Raw genomic sequence first — 16639 nt, forward strand, 5'->3', positions numbered from 1 at the left:
GGAAATAACTAGGGTGACAAAGTTTGCTGAGTAGAGGGAGGGGGTGAAGAAGAAATGAGGAAAGATTCAATGAGGACCTGAAAAAATGAGCTGATTCTGGGCATATATCAAATGGTGATTAATTTTATAAAATACAATGTGTATGAATGATCATATGAAACACAATGTGAATGAAGGAAAGTGTGAAACATGATGTATGAGAATTTGGTATGCAAATCAATATAAAATTTGAAAGTATATACCCACGAACATGTTAGAAGGAATACCCCAGCAATGTACTTCTGAAAGGTCAGTTCTATTGTTGTACTTTCACATGATAGAATACTATGTAGCACTCAGGAGCAACAATTTTTTTTAAATAAAATTTTATTTTAATTGTGATTTTAATAAACATTTACAGAGACATTAGACTTTCATTCATTCATTCATCGTTGCACATTTCACTCCCTCTCCTTTAGTTCACTTTTTTCAATTGACATTTTAATGAAAGTTTATGGAGAATTTGGATTTCCATTCATTCATTGTTACACATTTTCCTCCCTGGCCCACCCTCCCCCCAGTTTGCTTTTCTCTTTTTATAATTTTTTAGAAAAAAATTCTTTCATTGCTGTACAATGCCCATCCCCAATCCACTTCACTATGCAGCTCTTACTCTGGACTTTTGTCAAGCAAATAATGCTTAATCATACATTCCTCTTAAGCAGCTCTATTCCTCCTCTGTTTCAATGCAATATACATTATTTTTGCCCTCTTTTTTTAGTTTCTGCAGAACCCCATGTCAGTCCTGTTTTATAACTGTAGCATCATGCAGTATTTGTCCTTTTGTGACTGAGATATTTCAGTCAGCATAATATCTTCCAGAGTCACTCATTTTGCATAATATTTCATGAGTCCCTTGTTTTTCAGTGAAGCATAGTATTCTATTGTGTGAATATATCACAGCTTCTGTATTGATTTGTTTGTTGATTGGCTCTTGGATTGTTTCCATATCTTTGCTGTTGTGAACAATGCAGCAATAAACATGGATGTGCATATATCTGTTTGGGTGGCAGTTCTAATTTCTTTAGAGTATATTCCCAGTAGTGGAATTTTTAGATCAAATGGTATTTCTATTTCCAACTTTTCAAGAAAGCGCCATATTGCCTTCCAGAGTGGTGGCACCATTTTTCACACCCACTAAGAGTAAATAAGAATTTCAGTTTCTCCATAACCTTCTCAGCATTTGTTGTTTGCTGCTCTGTTGAATTTGGCTATTCTTACTGGGATGAGATGATAGCTCATAGTTGTTTTGATTTGTATCTCTCTTAGAGCTAGGGATTTTGAGCATTTCTTCATGTATTTGTCATCTGAATGTCTTCTTTGGTGAAGTGTCTGTTCATATCCTATGCTCATTTTGCAACTGGGTTGTTTACTTTTATTTTGCTGTGGTGCCTGAGCATTCTATAAATTCTAGATGTAAGTCCCTTATCAGACATGTCATTACCAAATATTTCTTTCCAGCCTGTGGTGTTCCTTTTCACCCTGCTGGAGAAGTTTTTCATGAGCATAGGGATTTGATTCTTAGAAGGTCCCACTCACCTACTTTATTCTCTCCTGGTTGTAAGTTTTTCAGGATCCTTGGAAGATTGTCCATTTTGTGGATTAGGGCTTCTAGAGTTCTTCCAAGCTTTTCTCTGATTAAGTTTATAATCCTTGGTTTTAGTCCTAGGTACTTGATCACTTTGAGCTGGTTTTTGTGTATGGAGTGAAGTGTGTCTCTAGTTTGAGTTTTCTGCAGATAGTTTTCCAATTTTGCCAGCACCATTTGTTTAAAAAGTTGTTGTTTCCCTACTTAACTGATTTCATCTCCTCCTACTTAACTGATTTCATCTCCTTGTCAAAAATCAATTGACCCTATGGTCAGTGGGCTGATTTCTGGCCTCTCAATTCTATTCCATTGATCCATGTGTCTTTCATTGTATCAGTAGTACCATGCTGTCTTGACCACCATGGCAGTATAGTAAGTAGGGTTTGAAATCGGGGAGAGAGATGCCTCCTACCTTATTTCTCTTTTTAAGGAGTCCTTTGTTTATTCAGGGCCTCTTTCCACTCCAAATGAAATTGGAGACTGACTTTTCCATCTCATTGAAGAATGGAATTGGTATTTGTATTTGGATAGCAGTGAATATGTAGATTGCCTTTGGTAGGATTGTCATATTCACAATATTGAGTCTTCCTATCCTTGAGCAAGGACTATTCTTCCATTTCTCCAGGTCTCTTTTTGTTTCTTGTAGTAATGTTTTATAATTTTCTTTGAAAAGGTCCTTTGTGTTTCTAGCTAGGTTTACTCCCAAGTATTTAACCTTGTGATTAGCCATTGTGGTGGGTATTGTTTTTCTTAGCTCCAGTTCTGTATTCTCTTTGTCACTGTAGAAAAATCCAATTCGTTTTTATAGGTTGATCTTGTATCCTGCGACTTTGCTGAATTGGTAACTATGATCAGTAGTTTTCTCACTGAGTCTTTAGGGTTTTCTAAGTATACTATCATATCATCTGCACAGAGAGATAATTTTACCTCCTCTTTGCTAATTTGAATACCTCTTCTTTCCTTCTCTTGTCTGATTGCTATCACTATGACTTCCAATACAATATCAAATAGGAGAGGTGATAGTGGGCATCCTTGCCTAGTTCCTGTTCTTAAAGGGAATGCCTTTAACCTCTCTCCATTAAGAACAATGTTGGCTCTTGGACTTGCATATATACTTTTTACTGTTTTGAGGAAATTCCCTTCTATTCTTATTTTGTTGAGTGTTTTAATCAGGAAAAGGTGTTGGATTTTGTCAAAGGCTTTTACTGTATCAGTTGATAGAATCGTGTGGTTCTTGTTCTTCTCTTTGTTAATGTGATGAATTGCACTGATTGTTTTTCTTATGATGAACCACCCTTGCATACCTGTTATGAATCCCACTTAGACCTGGTGAATTATTTTTTTGATGTGTCATTGGATTCTATTGGCCAAGATTATAATCAGGATTTTTGCATCTACGTTCATGAGAGATATTGGCCTATAGTTTTCTATTTTGGTTATGTCTTTATCTGACTTTGGTATCAAGGAGCAACAGTTTTGAAAAATACTATGTCACATGGGAGAGGCTAGAGAGCATTATGCTGAATGTACTAACTCAGGTTCATAAGAAAAAATACTGCATAAAACCCTTATTGTAAAAGTAGAAGGATAATGAGTAAGATGTTTATGGATATCCAAAGAGGGAAGGGGAGGAGGTGAGGCAACTGAGAGTGGGGAAGGGGGAAAATCATGGAGTCTCTGCATTTGGTTGGTGGAGGTGGGGGAGGAATTAGGAAAGATCCAGTGGGGATCTGAAAAGTCGGGGTAATAGTGGGCACAGATCAATGATGATAATCTTATAAGGTGCAATGTGAATGAAAAATAACAACAACAAAACAAAAATGCACACACTCATAGTCCAGATCATACCTCCTCTCTAACACACCAGATGTCACCACAAGTTAGAATCAACTCAATGAGCGCTGACTTGGGCTTGCTGATTTTGCTGATACTTTTTATCTCTCCACCCTCAGAAGGTTGTACCTTGGAAACCAGATCAATCTCAACATAATTAAACTTTAAAAAATTTAAAAAAAAAACCTAGTTTAGCTTTGGGAGCTCTGGTGGCATAGTGATAAGAAGTTGCACTGCAATTCCAAAGGCATACAGCTCAAACCCACCAGCTATTCTGTGGGAGAAAGATAGGCCATTTCCTCCCATATGATTCTAAAATCCCACTTAATCATCAGCTCTGAGTTGGTCCTACACCAAGCATTACAAAGAACTTTAGAAGTTATCAAGTTTAATCACCTCACAAATAAGAAGACCAGACTTCCAAGAGATTTAGCTTCTGTTGAAGTCTCATGGTGTGTGACAGGAGCAGCCAGGACTGAAAGCCAGGTCTGCTTGCCAAGCCCAAGGTCCTCTTGGTTCACTGTGCTATGCCCTGGACTCTGTTCACAGGCCCCAGCCACCTGCCACACTTGGCAGAAAGAAGACAGTGCAGGCCAAGGTAGGGATCAGGGTGTGGGATATACTTTTCAAATGTAGAAGTTCTCTCATTACCAGCACCAAGTCTCTTGGCTCAAAATTAATATTTATATCAAAGAGTATCAAAGCATGGCCACAGAATTTTGTTAGGGAGCGTTCTGGACAGCTGTTGGAATTCCAAAGGCATCTTTCAGTGCCAGCAGAGCACTCCCTCACTGGACAGGGGGAGACTATGGGCCTATTAAGAAGTACATACATTCCAGTCTCAAATTAGGTAAGAATTTTTTCTGGTCTTAAAATAATAATGTAGGCACAATCCCTCGAGTCATATCACATGGTTAAGTCATGACTAGCAAGACTCAGCTGAACAAAAATTACCAAAAATCCCCCTAAGCATTCTCACCCATGTGAACTCGGTTTTGGTTTCTGTCTGTCCACCTCCTTTCTGATTTGGGTTAGGAGTCCCTAAGAACTGCTAAGCTGTCTAGAGAACATTGAGAATTTAATGTAGGCCTTTTTACTTGAAGCAGAGAGCTCACTGAATCAGAACCCATTCATAGCAGACTCTGCAGTGCCTTTTCAGAGGCAGTATATCATACAGGAGGAGTTTGTCCATCCTTCTGTGGAGCCACTGACAGATTTGAACCTTGTGCCTTTGAGATTGCAGTACAGCTTCTTATTACTAGGCGACCAAAGCTTCCTTGAGAACCAAAGCAGAGAGCTGTTATTGACTGCTATCGAGTCGAGCATAACTCATAGGGACCCTATGACAAAAGGCCTGAAGCCTTTCTATAACTATCATCATTTATCAAAGTTCATAGATTTTCCCAAGGTATGTTGTTTAGGAAGTGGATGCCATTAGCAAACATGAATTCTGTCATTTATTCATTCATACTTAATCCTCAGAGCCTCTCCTTCCAGGCATGATACAAATGCAAATATGAAATATGACTCATTTAATATTCATAATAATACTCAAAACAAGCCTGGTTACTCTCAGAGTCATGAACAGAGGAGATTTGGTGTCAAGACCTCACTTGCATGGGCCCCTTTCAAAACTCTGGAAATGTATTTGTAGAATGATAAAATTCTGCCAAATCTGTGAAAATAAGATACTTTAACTGCAGTTGGGATGGCTTAGTTTGTCACATGTTGGGTTGTTAACTAAAAGACCAACAATCCAAATCTATCATCTGCTCACGAGGAGCAAGATGGACAATTGCCTCCTGAAAGATTTACAGCCTCAGAAACCAGACTGAGGGTTACCACGAGTCAGAATCAACTTGGCAACAGTGCGCGTGCTTTGGTTGGATTTAAAGAACTGTGTCTTTTCACCCTGACAACTCTCCCCTTTCTGTCACCCCTCATGTCTGCTGATGTTGCAGTAGCTACACACATTTTTGGGAGCCAGCTGAAAAGAAGTTGAGCTGGGACTAAGTTTAGTTTGGGGATAGTGGAATATATGTCTGTGGTTCACAGTCACTTAAATGAGGAGTTAAGATATTGCTATCTGTCCCCACAAAGAATGGTTTCCAGAAATACGCCTACTGCCCACTGTGCCAACAAACTGGCATCAGGACACTAAAGTATAGCACCTGACATCTAACACATGTGAGCAGGGTAGGGGAAACAAGGGTGAAATAATATACCTAGTCAGAAGCGAGTCTATGGAAAATTCTTCTAGTCATCAAACACACAGAGCTGTTAAGAAAAATTATTTCATTTTCATTTTTACCTACTCACAAAAGGATAGAGAAAGACCCTCAACAACATGGATTGATGCAATGATTATAACAAAATGGGCTCAAGTATATCAGAGATTATGAAGATGGCATAGGACAGGGTCAGGTTCAGATCCGTTGTTCATGAGGTCAGTGGGAGTCCTAACTGACTTGACAGTACCTAACATAGACATTATCTAACAATAACAGCGACAAAAAGGAAAGTTTACTCCTATCACTATTGTGGGAAATACAATGAATATAACTAAAAATATATCTGATAGGTGGTTTTCCCCATTTTGGGTAGGAATTATACAGAAGAGAATTTAGCAAAACTACTTCAATGTAAGGTTCAAACTGAAAGCATTGCAATAAATAGCAAATGTCTGTGTATAAATCAGGCTTTATGCATTGAAACCACCAGTACAAAAGATAATTTTGAAAAAAATACTGTATAACATGAGAGAGGCTAGAGAGCATTATATTGAGTGAACTAACTCAGCAGGACAGTATTTGTCTCAAAAGGACGAATATTGCATAAGACGGTTTTTGTAAAAATAGAAGGCTAACTAGCAATATGTAGATAAATGTCCAAAGAGGGAAGGGGAGGGAGAAGTCACAGAGCCACAGATTTTAGTGAGTGGAGAGAGTGGGTGAAGGAATCGGGAAAAATCCAGTGCAATCTGAGAAAAGATGGGGCGATAGTGTGTATAGATTAATGTTGTTATTGTTTACTGTAGGGTCAGAACCGACCCATAGCTGAACCTCTGGCAGGTTTTCAGAAGCAGTTAATTACAGGGGAAGAGACTGCCCATCCTTCTCCCATAGAGCGGCTGGTGGCCTCGAATATTGTGCCTTCTGGATTAATTTTATAAGATACAATGTATTGGAATGGTCATATGAAACACAATGTGAATGAAGGAATGTGTGAAATACAATGTATTTAAGTGAAAAAAAAACCTCATTTAAAATAAAATTTTTTAAGAAACCAAGAAAAGTAAATGTTATCAGCTATATTGGAAGAAAATGTGTACTCTTTCAAATCTCCCTTAAGAAAATTTATAAAATCATTTTCATTTGAAGAAGTTATCAAAGAATATGCAGCCAATAAATGGTCAGGGGGGAAAAATTACAGATCTCTCCCAGACAATAATAAGGTTTTGTTATTTTTTTAATTTTTTTTCGCATTTGTGATGCATGTCAGATTTGAAAACCTGTTATTCATTTATTCATTATGATTCTATTTTCTCATTATAAATACACATTCACTATTGCACCTACCAAACAAATCTGTCTTGAAGGAAGAACAAGCAGGGTGTTCCTTAAAGGTAAGGATGGTGAACGTTCATCTCACATACTTAGGGCATGTTGTTGGGACGAGCTAGTCCTCAGGAAGGAACTAGAGAAAAAGGTAAAGAGAAAGGTAGAGAGAGTCCGTGAAAAACAGAGAGGTCCTCAAAAAAATGGGCTGACCCAGAGACCGTCACAGTGGACTGGAGGGCGTCAGCAGTGGTGAGGATGGTGCGGAACTGGGCGAGGTTCAGAGAGGTCGTTCAGAGAGTAGCTGTGAGTGGAGCTGACTCAATGGCACCTAGCCACACAATAACGCTGTACCTAATTTTTGACTAGTAATTTTACAGGGTTTTTTTCTTAAAGAAATTCTACAGGATTCCCTAGTTTCATAAGCTTCATGCCCTACGAAATGTTGATCTGTCTCTAGAGGTAAAATAACTATCCCAGCCAGAAAGCAGCCAGCCCAGGACTGACTCTACCTCACTACCAGATGGCCTGGTCCTCTGGCAGAAAGGTGCTAGTGGTGCTGGCAAGGGGGACAGATTAGCAAAGTATGCTTCTAATTACTGCAGCCAATACATGCTGCTTCTAACTAACTTGAGTAGGCAGACAAACACTTTCGTAAACTTGATTATATAACTTGACTCAATATACTAAAACATGAATCAGCTAGAACAAGTGCCCGGGTTAGGGATTAATAATAATGTCAAACTCCTTAACAATGTAATTGGATCTGATTTGATATTTTCAGGAACCACATTTCCTAGACTCACATTGTCAAAAACATAAATTTGAATGAACGAAAACAAAACAAGACAAAAAGAAATAAATAAAAGATCCAAGCTATCATTTGTCCTAGGCACATTTCAAGTCAGCACTTGACCGTCACACGTAGCAAGTGGTTCATGTAATTAGGCAGCACAGATTCCCATCATCACAAACAGCCCTATCCTCCAGCTAAGGTTGTTTTAAATATTCATTACTGTTACAGTTGTTAGCTATCATCATGGTGGATGTCAGTACTAGCATGGCAGGCAACCCAATTCACAATGGAACAAAATGTTTCCCTGTCCTGCTTCACTCCGGTGATGACTGCAGATTGTAACAATGTGATCCCTAGGGTTTTCATTACTGATTGTAAAGTGTAAGCAGGAGGCCTGCCCTGTCTGATCTCTACTAATGCCACAGGGAGACCTTTGTCCCCATCAACAACATCCCAGTTCAAAACCAATTCTTAAGAGGCTAGACATCCCCAGTCTTCCACACTCCTGGACCTACTTCTACCATTTCTTACACCCATTACCCCTCCCAAGGCTGTCATCATTCTACTGCTGGGTCCGTGTAATCTACTGTCACCAAGAACTCACAGAATCACTGTCAGAATTATGAAGTTTATTAGGGATACTAACAGGTTACAATTCAGGTTGGACACAGGATATAATTCTTCAGAGAGGATAGCTTTTCAAATGTGCTCGCAAGCCGTTTGACCTTCAACCTCTTGGCTTTAGGTCAGTGTTACAAAGCTCTTAGTCCTGCCAATTATGGGATCTCCTAGCACCTCCAGTCCTCTAGCAAGGCAGGACAAAGTCCCCTGGCTCAGGCTCTGTGGGGTAGGAGGCCTAGGCCATTCTCGGATCTCTGGTTCTCCACTGCTGTTGCTCTCATCCAGGCTCTGGATCTGACTGGCGCAGGAATCTCTGGCCCTAAAGGATGCATTCTCTGCTGCTTCCTTCTTTTTGGTAGTGAAATTCTCCCGCTTCTGCAGCTACACCTCCTCAATTTAAACCTCATGGAATACATAGCAAAATTAATCAGTCTCATTATTTATCATTTCCACACCTTTTTTGCATGGTCCTAGTGCTAGGAAACTGCACTGCAATCCCAAAGACACATAGTTCAAGGCCACCAGCTGTTCTGCAGGAGAAGGATGGACAATCTCCTCCCATGAGCTATGCATCAGTTCTGATTCAACAGTACTCAACAACAACAACCCAGCAAAATAGCAAATATCAAAGGCAATGGCTTAGAAAAGTCATTTTGAACAATAAACCTAGTGCACCACACTGATTTTCTTAAGTAGATCACTAGGCCTTTCGTCTTGTTGTTATGTCGTCAAGTAGACTAAGACTCATAGGGAATCTATGAACAATAGCTCTGAACCCTGCCCTATCCTAAGCCAATCTCACTGCCTCTGATAGACCTGCTCCCATTATCACTATGTCAATCCATTTCATCCAGGGTCTTCATCTCCTGTTCTGCTCCTCTACCCTACCAGCCATGATGTCCTTCTCCAAAGACTGGTCCCTCTTGACAACAATGCCCAAAGTATGTGAGACAGAGTTTCAAAGTCCTTGCTTCCAATGAGAAGTATGGTTTCACTCTCTCTAGGACAGATCTGTTAGTTCTCTTGATAGTCCATAGTATGTTCAATACTCTTCTCCAGCACCACAACTCAAAGGCATCCATTCTTTGTCTATTATTCATTGTCTTTCTTCCCAGTTTCTCTTTATTCTGGAAATTCCAATGAAATGTGTTCCGCATCATAGTAACACACAAGCTTCCAATAACAGCTGGGTAAAGAACATGCAGAATTGATTTGAAAGCAGGTAACAAATACATTTTGTTACATGTTATAATAAAGAGCATTACTGGTATAATCCATAGAGAAATGCGCTTCTAAGTTAAAGGCAGTGCTTCTGTTGAATCCACCAGCGGCTCCACAGGAAAAAGATCAGAAATCTTCTCCAGTGCAATTTACAGCCTCTCAAAAATCTGTTGTAGGGCAGCTATGAATTGGTTCCTAATCAGCAATAATGAGTTGAGTTTGAGTCTGCATTAATTACATGACTTAATCCTCATAAGAACTCTTATCCTTACTCTACTGACAAACAGGCCTAAAAAAAAAGTGATTTGTTCAGAGTTAATTTAACTGTGATAATCCATCCACCAAATGAATAGCTCTTAAGAGGCAGCTTGCACAATGAATAAGATAGATACTGGAACAGATTTCTCAAGTTCAAAGGCTGGTTTTGCCCATTATTAGCTGTGTGACCTTGGGCATATCACTTAACTAATGTGTGCCTTCATTTTCTTGTCTACAAAATGGGGATATAGTTACACCTTCCTCATGGGCTTGATGTGGGAATTAAATATATGAGTGGCATCCAATTCTTAAACAACATGCCCCTGGAAATTCTATGAACTTTGAGAAACGATGATAGGTATAGAAAGGCTTCAAGTCTTTCTTTCAAGTGTTTCAAGTTCATAAGATCACTATGAGTCATGCTTGACTTGACAGCAATAAAAAAACAATAACATACATATAAAATTCTTAAAACTGACATGTGTTAAACACCCCTTAAGTGACAGCTGCTATGTTACAGCACTGGGGACAAATGAATACAAATAAATACATTACTTGCCTTCAAAGAACTTATAACCAAAACCACCTGCAGAAAACTTAAGCAAGATCCACACCTCACATCATACACAAAAAGCAACTCAAGGTAGATCAGGGATTAGAAGTAAAACCAAACACTATAAAAGTCATCAGAGAAAAAAAAAAACTAGGAAGAACTCTAAAATCTCAAACACACAACATGAACAGTATTCCAAGAATAGTGAAAAACCTACAACAAGGAGAGGATAAAATAGATTAAAGAGATCTTCTAAGAATCTAAGCCCTCCACACATCAAAAAACTTCTCCAATAGGGTAAGGAGGAAATCCACAGACTAAGAAAAAGATTTGGCATTGATCTATTGCTGATAAGGGATTTATATCTAAGATTTATAAACTACTCCAGCACCTCAGCAAGAAAACAACCCAATCACAAAATGGACACGGAATATGAACAGACACTTCACCAAAGAAGACATTCAGATGGCAAACAAACACATGAATAAATGTTAAAAAATCCTTAGATATCAGAGAGATACAAATCAAAATAACTATGATATCTCACCCCAGCAATAAGAGCAAAATTCAACAGGGTAGCAAAAACAAACACTGGTGAGGCTGTGACGAGATTGGAACCCTTATTCACTGCTGGAATGAATGTAAAACGGTATAGCCACTATGGGAGCTAGTCTGATATTTTCTCAAAAAGTTAAAACTAGAAATACCATTTGACCCAGCAATTCCACTACGGGGAATATACCCTAAAGAAACCAGAGCCAAGACTCAAACAGATATATGCACACCCATGTTTATTTGTGCATTATTTACAATAGCAAAGAGATGGAAGCAACACAAGTGCTCATCAACAAATGAATGGACAGGAAAAACTATGGTACATTCACACAATGGAATATCACACAGCATTGGAAAACAATGAACTCATAAAACATAACCCATCATGGTGGAGCCTGGAGGACATTATGCTGAGTGAGATTTCTCAGTCACAGAAGGACAAATACTGCATAACACCACTGTTATCAAATAGGAGAGATGGGGAGGGGATGAAGGTTGGAGAGAGAATAGGAAAAGAGTGGACAGATAATGAACAATGCTATAGAACAGATGAGGGGAAGAATTATCTAAAATATATGATTATGTATTATATGTATGGCAACAATCTGGAACAAGGGCTACATTGTGAGATGGGCTGGGGGAGGAGAGGTTAGAAAATGTGCAACAATGAATAACAATCTTAAAAAAGGTATAGCAATCAGAGTGAACATGTGTTGGAGAAAGGAAGATGTCTGAAGCACAAAGGCAAGGACACTGGGTTGGATTTCGAAGACTCAAAAAACAGGCAGTGTTTTGGATTTTTTTTATAGTTTCTCATGCAATCTTTACCACCAAGCCTAAGAAGTTGGTCTTGGCCTCAAGTACAGCTTAAGACTTTGCAGTTCAGAGTAGTTAAGGAACATCCCCACTATATCATCCAGCTGGTGAGTATGGAGCCAGGGCTCAGCCCACATCTGCATTTAGACTCTCACTTTGAGCCTAGTCAATGGATAGTGATTCTCTAAGAGGCTCTTTCACAGTGTGGCAGGATGGGAAGGTGGAAAAAAGTAAAGTTAGATTGTTCAGATCTTGGAATAAGCTTCCTCACATCACCTCAAAAAGTCAAGTGGCCATGCTTAGACTGGAGAAGACAATGTACTTAACCAATACATAGCCTCTCTTCTGTACCTGAATAATAACTGGATCAAATTTAAAGAAGAGGTTTGAGGTAGATGCATGTCTGAGAGGCCTGCCCATTCTCGGCAGCCTGTGCTCACCCCCAAGAGCACAGAGTGGTAGCACCCGGACTGAGTGGACTGGAGCCATGGGGATAAGAATGTACACTTTCGCCAGAGGTTCCCTGTTCCCAAGAGGGCCAGCTGGGCACGCTGATCTCCCAGCAGCACTGAGAGGAGAGCACAGCTCCTTCCTTGACTCCAGCCTGATTCTTTTCTAGGAAACCTGTCCAGTGTAAGATTTATATTTTCTGCTGGATTTCCCCCTCCAATCCTGGGCTAACTAGGGAGAAAAAAAACTCCAATAAATGTGCAAGATCACAGACTAACAAACCAAGAAAACACTTGACAAGCTATACACTGGGAGCCCAAAACACACCTCCCAGCCCTGACTTTCACATTTTTTTCTACAAGAAGAAAGCCTGCAGCCAAGGGGAGGGATTCAAAGTTTTAATTAAACTTTGTCAGAAGACAAAGCTCATTTTCCCTTAACTGTGTTGTACGTCATAAAATAGTGGTATCACAGGGCACAGAAAGAGAACCAAGTAATACCATGGGGTCACCTGTTCCTGCCCTGGGCACCGGTTCCACATGTATCCACTGGACCTGCAACTTTGTGCAAGCTGCCACCTGTGTAACCCCAGCACTGCACCTGACTGGAGCTCAGCAAACATTAGTTTTGACTGAAGCTTCCTCCAGTTAGGAAACGAGTCTTGCCAGAAGTTCTTCATCAGTCACTTACTCTGTGTTCTGAGCATCCATGCCAGCAGGTCAGAGGGCAAGTTCACTCCAGAGGCAGCCCTCCGGAGAACACCAGGGGCTAATTGTGTTTACTGATGAGTTGTGTTTTCCCAAAAGATACACTGCAATTATGTCATTCCTTGGCCTAATAGTATTGTATGTCAAAGGAGATGGCTTCCAATTGGGAGGCGGGGGAGGGCAGGGCATGAGTCAAACAACCTAAAGGAAGTGTTCATGAGGGATTGTTTAAACTGGAACAGTACATGCAGCCCAACCTACACCAACATGAACAACTCTTCCTTTCAGCTGAGCAGGAATAGAGCATGCTGTGGGAAGGCCCATGTTCCTTAACAAGAGAAAATCAAGTTCTCAACCGGAACTGAGAATTTTGGATGCCCAAACAGTAATGGGAAATCATTGACTTAGGAAAGCAAATATTCAAACAGGGCTAAGCATTGTTGTCTTAACCTGCCTTTGAGTCACTCCAGGGTCACAGTGACCTCATGCACAATGGAATTGGACCTAAGAACAGATTTCTTTAAATAAATCTAAACACTAGAGTTTTAGCTTGAAAATAAAAATTCTCTTTCCCGTTCCCCCGACCCCATTCCCTCAGAGCCACACATGTTGCTAACTCGGCAAATTTCCCATGAATCTGATCAGAGTCACCAAGCAGTTGGCCAACAAAGTTCCTGCAAATGAGCCTGTGTGGCAGGAACACCAGTTGGATGTCAAGAAAACAGCTGTTCTGCTCACCTCTCACATGTACTGGGACACCCTGAACCACAGCCCATCACCACTACAAGTTGAAGTGCCCTCAACCGAGAGAACATGGTTAAGAGAGAACGTGAGAGAAAATCGCCTGAAGAGAAGCAACTGAGAATAAGTATTGATATGGCTGCGGCTTGGTGGTACAGCAACAATAAACATGAGCTCTCTGCTTGTCTGCTGACCATTCTGTTCTTGGTCCTGCGCACTATGACTCCAATTAAACCAACCAGCTGTGCTTGCACAGAAAGCCGGCCTGGGATCAGCCTGGCTGCACAGACAACTGCTTCTAAAAGCCTCTCAGAGAAGTGCAGAGTGGCCACACAGTGGGATCTCCCTTATGGCCTGGGGGAAACATGCCCAGCCAAAAGAAGGAAAGGAAAAGAGCTGACACACAGCCCCGAGAAGCTGCTGTCCTGGGCCTGGCACAGGTCCTTCTCAGTGGCAGTGTGCACACACCCCACCACGCAGGTCCTGCCTCCTCAGGCTGCTGGTCTACAAAGCAGAAAGGAAATACCTGGGAAATGGACTTTTAACTCTGGCACAGAGAAATCACACTGCTGTTAAAGCTCAAAGGTTCTCAAGTAGGGTTGATCTTGCCTCCACCTCCCATGTGACATTTGTCAATATCTGGAGACAATTTTTGCTTGTCACACTGAGAGGGGAGGCACAGGTGTCTAACCAGTGGAGGACAGTGTGCTGCTAAACATCGTACAATCATCCTACAACATAATTACCTGGCCTCTAAGGATCCACAACTGTGTGTCAGATGAGAAACTCTGCTATAGAGCCAGAGAGTGTTGAGCCCAAATCTCAGCTTCCCCACTTCTTAGCATAAGGGCCCTGCACAAGTCAGTTTACCTTTCAGAGGCCCAGGTTCCTGAGGTTTAAAATCTCTTAAATATTTAATAAAATATATGCAGCAGTTTCTAAGTGTCAGGAATCACTGAGGAAACTCTGTACATTTATAAGGTCACCAGGAATAAGAACATATTTGAAGGCAGCAGATTTTAATCCTATAAACCACCGTATTCACAGGTATTATCTTTAGTCATATTTTGCAGATAGGAAAATGAGGCACAGAGAAGTTAAGTGAATCACCCATGATCACTCAGCTACCAGGTAAAAGGAAGCACCGGGACTCTCACCTGCCAGTTGGAGCCATGCTCTACATTCTCACCTCATTTCATTGAGTTGACTCAATGTATACCATTCTCATGCTTGCTAGAGTAGAACTGTACTCAACAGGATTTTTAGAGACTGGTATTTCAGAAGCAGATCGCCAGACCTTTCTTCTGAAGTGCCTCTGGATAGACTCTAAATGTTACCCTTTCAGTTAGCAACTTACTGTATCAACCTTTGTATTATCCAGGGATTACAACTCGTTCATAGGACTGTCTTATAAACTAAGCTTTAGATATACAACCTAAGTTGTTTTTGTGAGGTGCCACTGAGTCGCCTCCACCTCATAGCCTCCCTATGGTTTCAGCTTTGCCCTATCCTATGCCATTGTTATGATCTCCATCATGCTCAAGCCCATGGTTGCAGTCACTGTGTCAATGTATCTTCTTGGGGGTCTCCTTCTCTTTCTCTGACCCTCCAGCTTTCCCAGCATTATGTCTTTTTCCAAGGACTGGTCCCTCCTGACAAGATGCCCGAAGTCTGTGTGACTTACCTAAGTTAGTCCCTCATATAAAGATACACAACAAATTGGCCTTATCGATCCTATTTAACATTAGTCCTATATTGTTTATATAAATCTTGAGTGCTAGACCAGGAATCACTCAACTTGGTTTTTCTATGCCCTTCACAATCCCAAGAACAGCAAACACACAAACACTTCCACTGCTAAGACATGGGGCAATACTAACATGTTGACTCAGATGATCTTAATGAGTGAGCTCTAGTGAGGCCTGACATCAGTACACTCCAACACAATGCTTTCAAACACCATTGCTCAGCTACAATGGAAACTGCTCTGTGTTAAGACCAAGCTTCCAGCTTGTGCCTTCATCTGGGTTCCTGAGAATGCGGCCCCACACCTGCAATTGTTCTCTGCTGTAACCTAACACAAAAGGCCAATGTGGTATTCCACGCTGGCTAAGGGCAGTCCTGAGTGTATTTATTTGTAAGGAAGTTAAAAGTATAGTCCAAAGCTCCCAGCTAACCAGGCCTTACTGAGCAATCTGAAAACCATATTCTTAGTAGTATGCCAAGAGCTCCCTAGCTGGCCATTCTGTAGAAGCAGAAACAAGCCTGCCAGATGAACCAGGAGAAAAAGAAAACCCACAAGGTTTAGTGTGGTTTGGTCTGTAAGCATAAGCAAGAAAGTAATTAGCCAAGCCAAACATTTGAAAACTTGACAGTTTTCTGAAAAGACAGAGTCTCAATTTACTTATATAGAGAAGCTCAAATGCTTATTAAGGTGCAGCCCCTGAAATAGAGGGCAGCCCCCTGGATAGACTTTTATTATAGACATTTATACACATTTATTCCAAGGGAAAGAGGCCATAGAGGCCTTTTTCCTCTCAGCTTCCATTTGCTCCTCTTAGTCTTCCTGCACATACTATCATTGCTCTGCACAGCTCCCCAGCAGGCCAGTCCTAACCTCCTTCCTGCCCTTTTGCTAGGATGCTCCAACACTGGGCTATTCAGAGCCCCAGGGCACATTGGTTATAGTGTGTGCTTTCAACAGGCCTAACATTTACAGCCTGCAAAGATGGCCAGATAAGCCAAAAAGCAGGACTGAACTATTATAGAGAACTTGGTGTACTGATGCAAGACAACCAAAGCCAACCATAAAAGCTAGGTGGCAGAAGGGCATATTCTGATTATGCAAAAATATAAAAAAAAATAAGAGAAAGAAAGGAAAATTGTTTACATATTGCAGTTAGA

This window comes from Elephantulus edwardii, unplaced genomic scaffold (genome assembly GCF_000299155.1).
Source record: "Elephantulus edwardii isolate Elephantulus edwardi_28Jun2011 unplaced genomic scaffold, EleEdw1.0 scaffold00049, whole genome shotgun sequence".
NCBI classification, from domain to species: domain Eukaryota; kingdom Metazoa; phylum Chordata; class Mammalia; order Macroscelidea; family Macroscelididae; genus Elephantulus; species Elephantulus edwardii.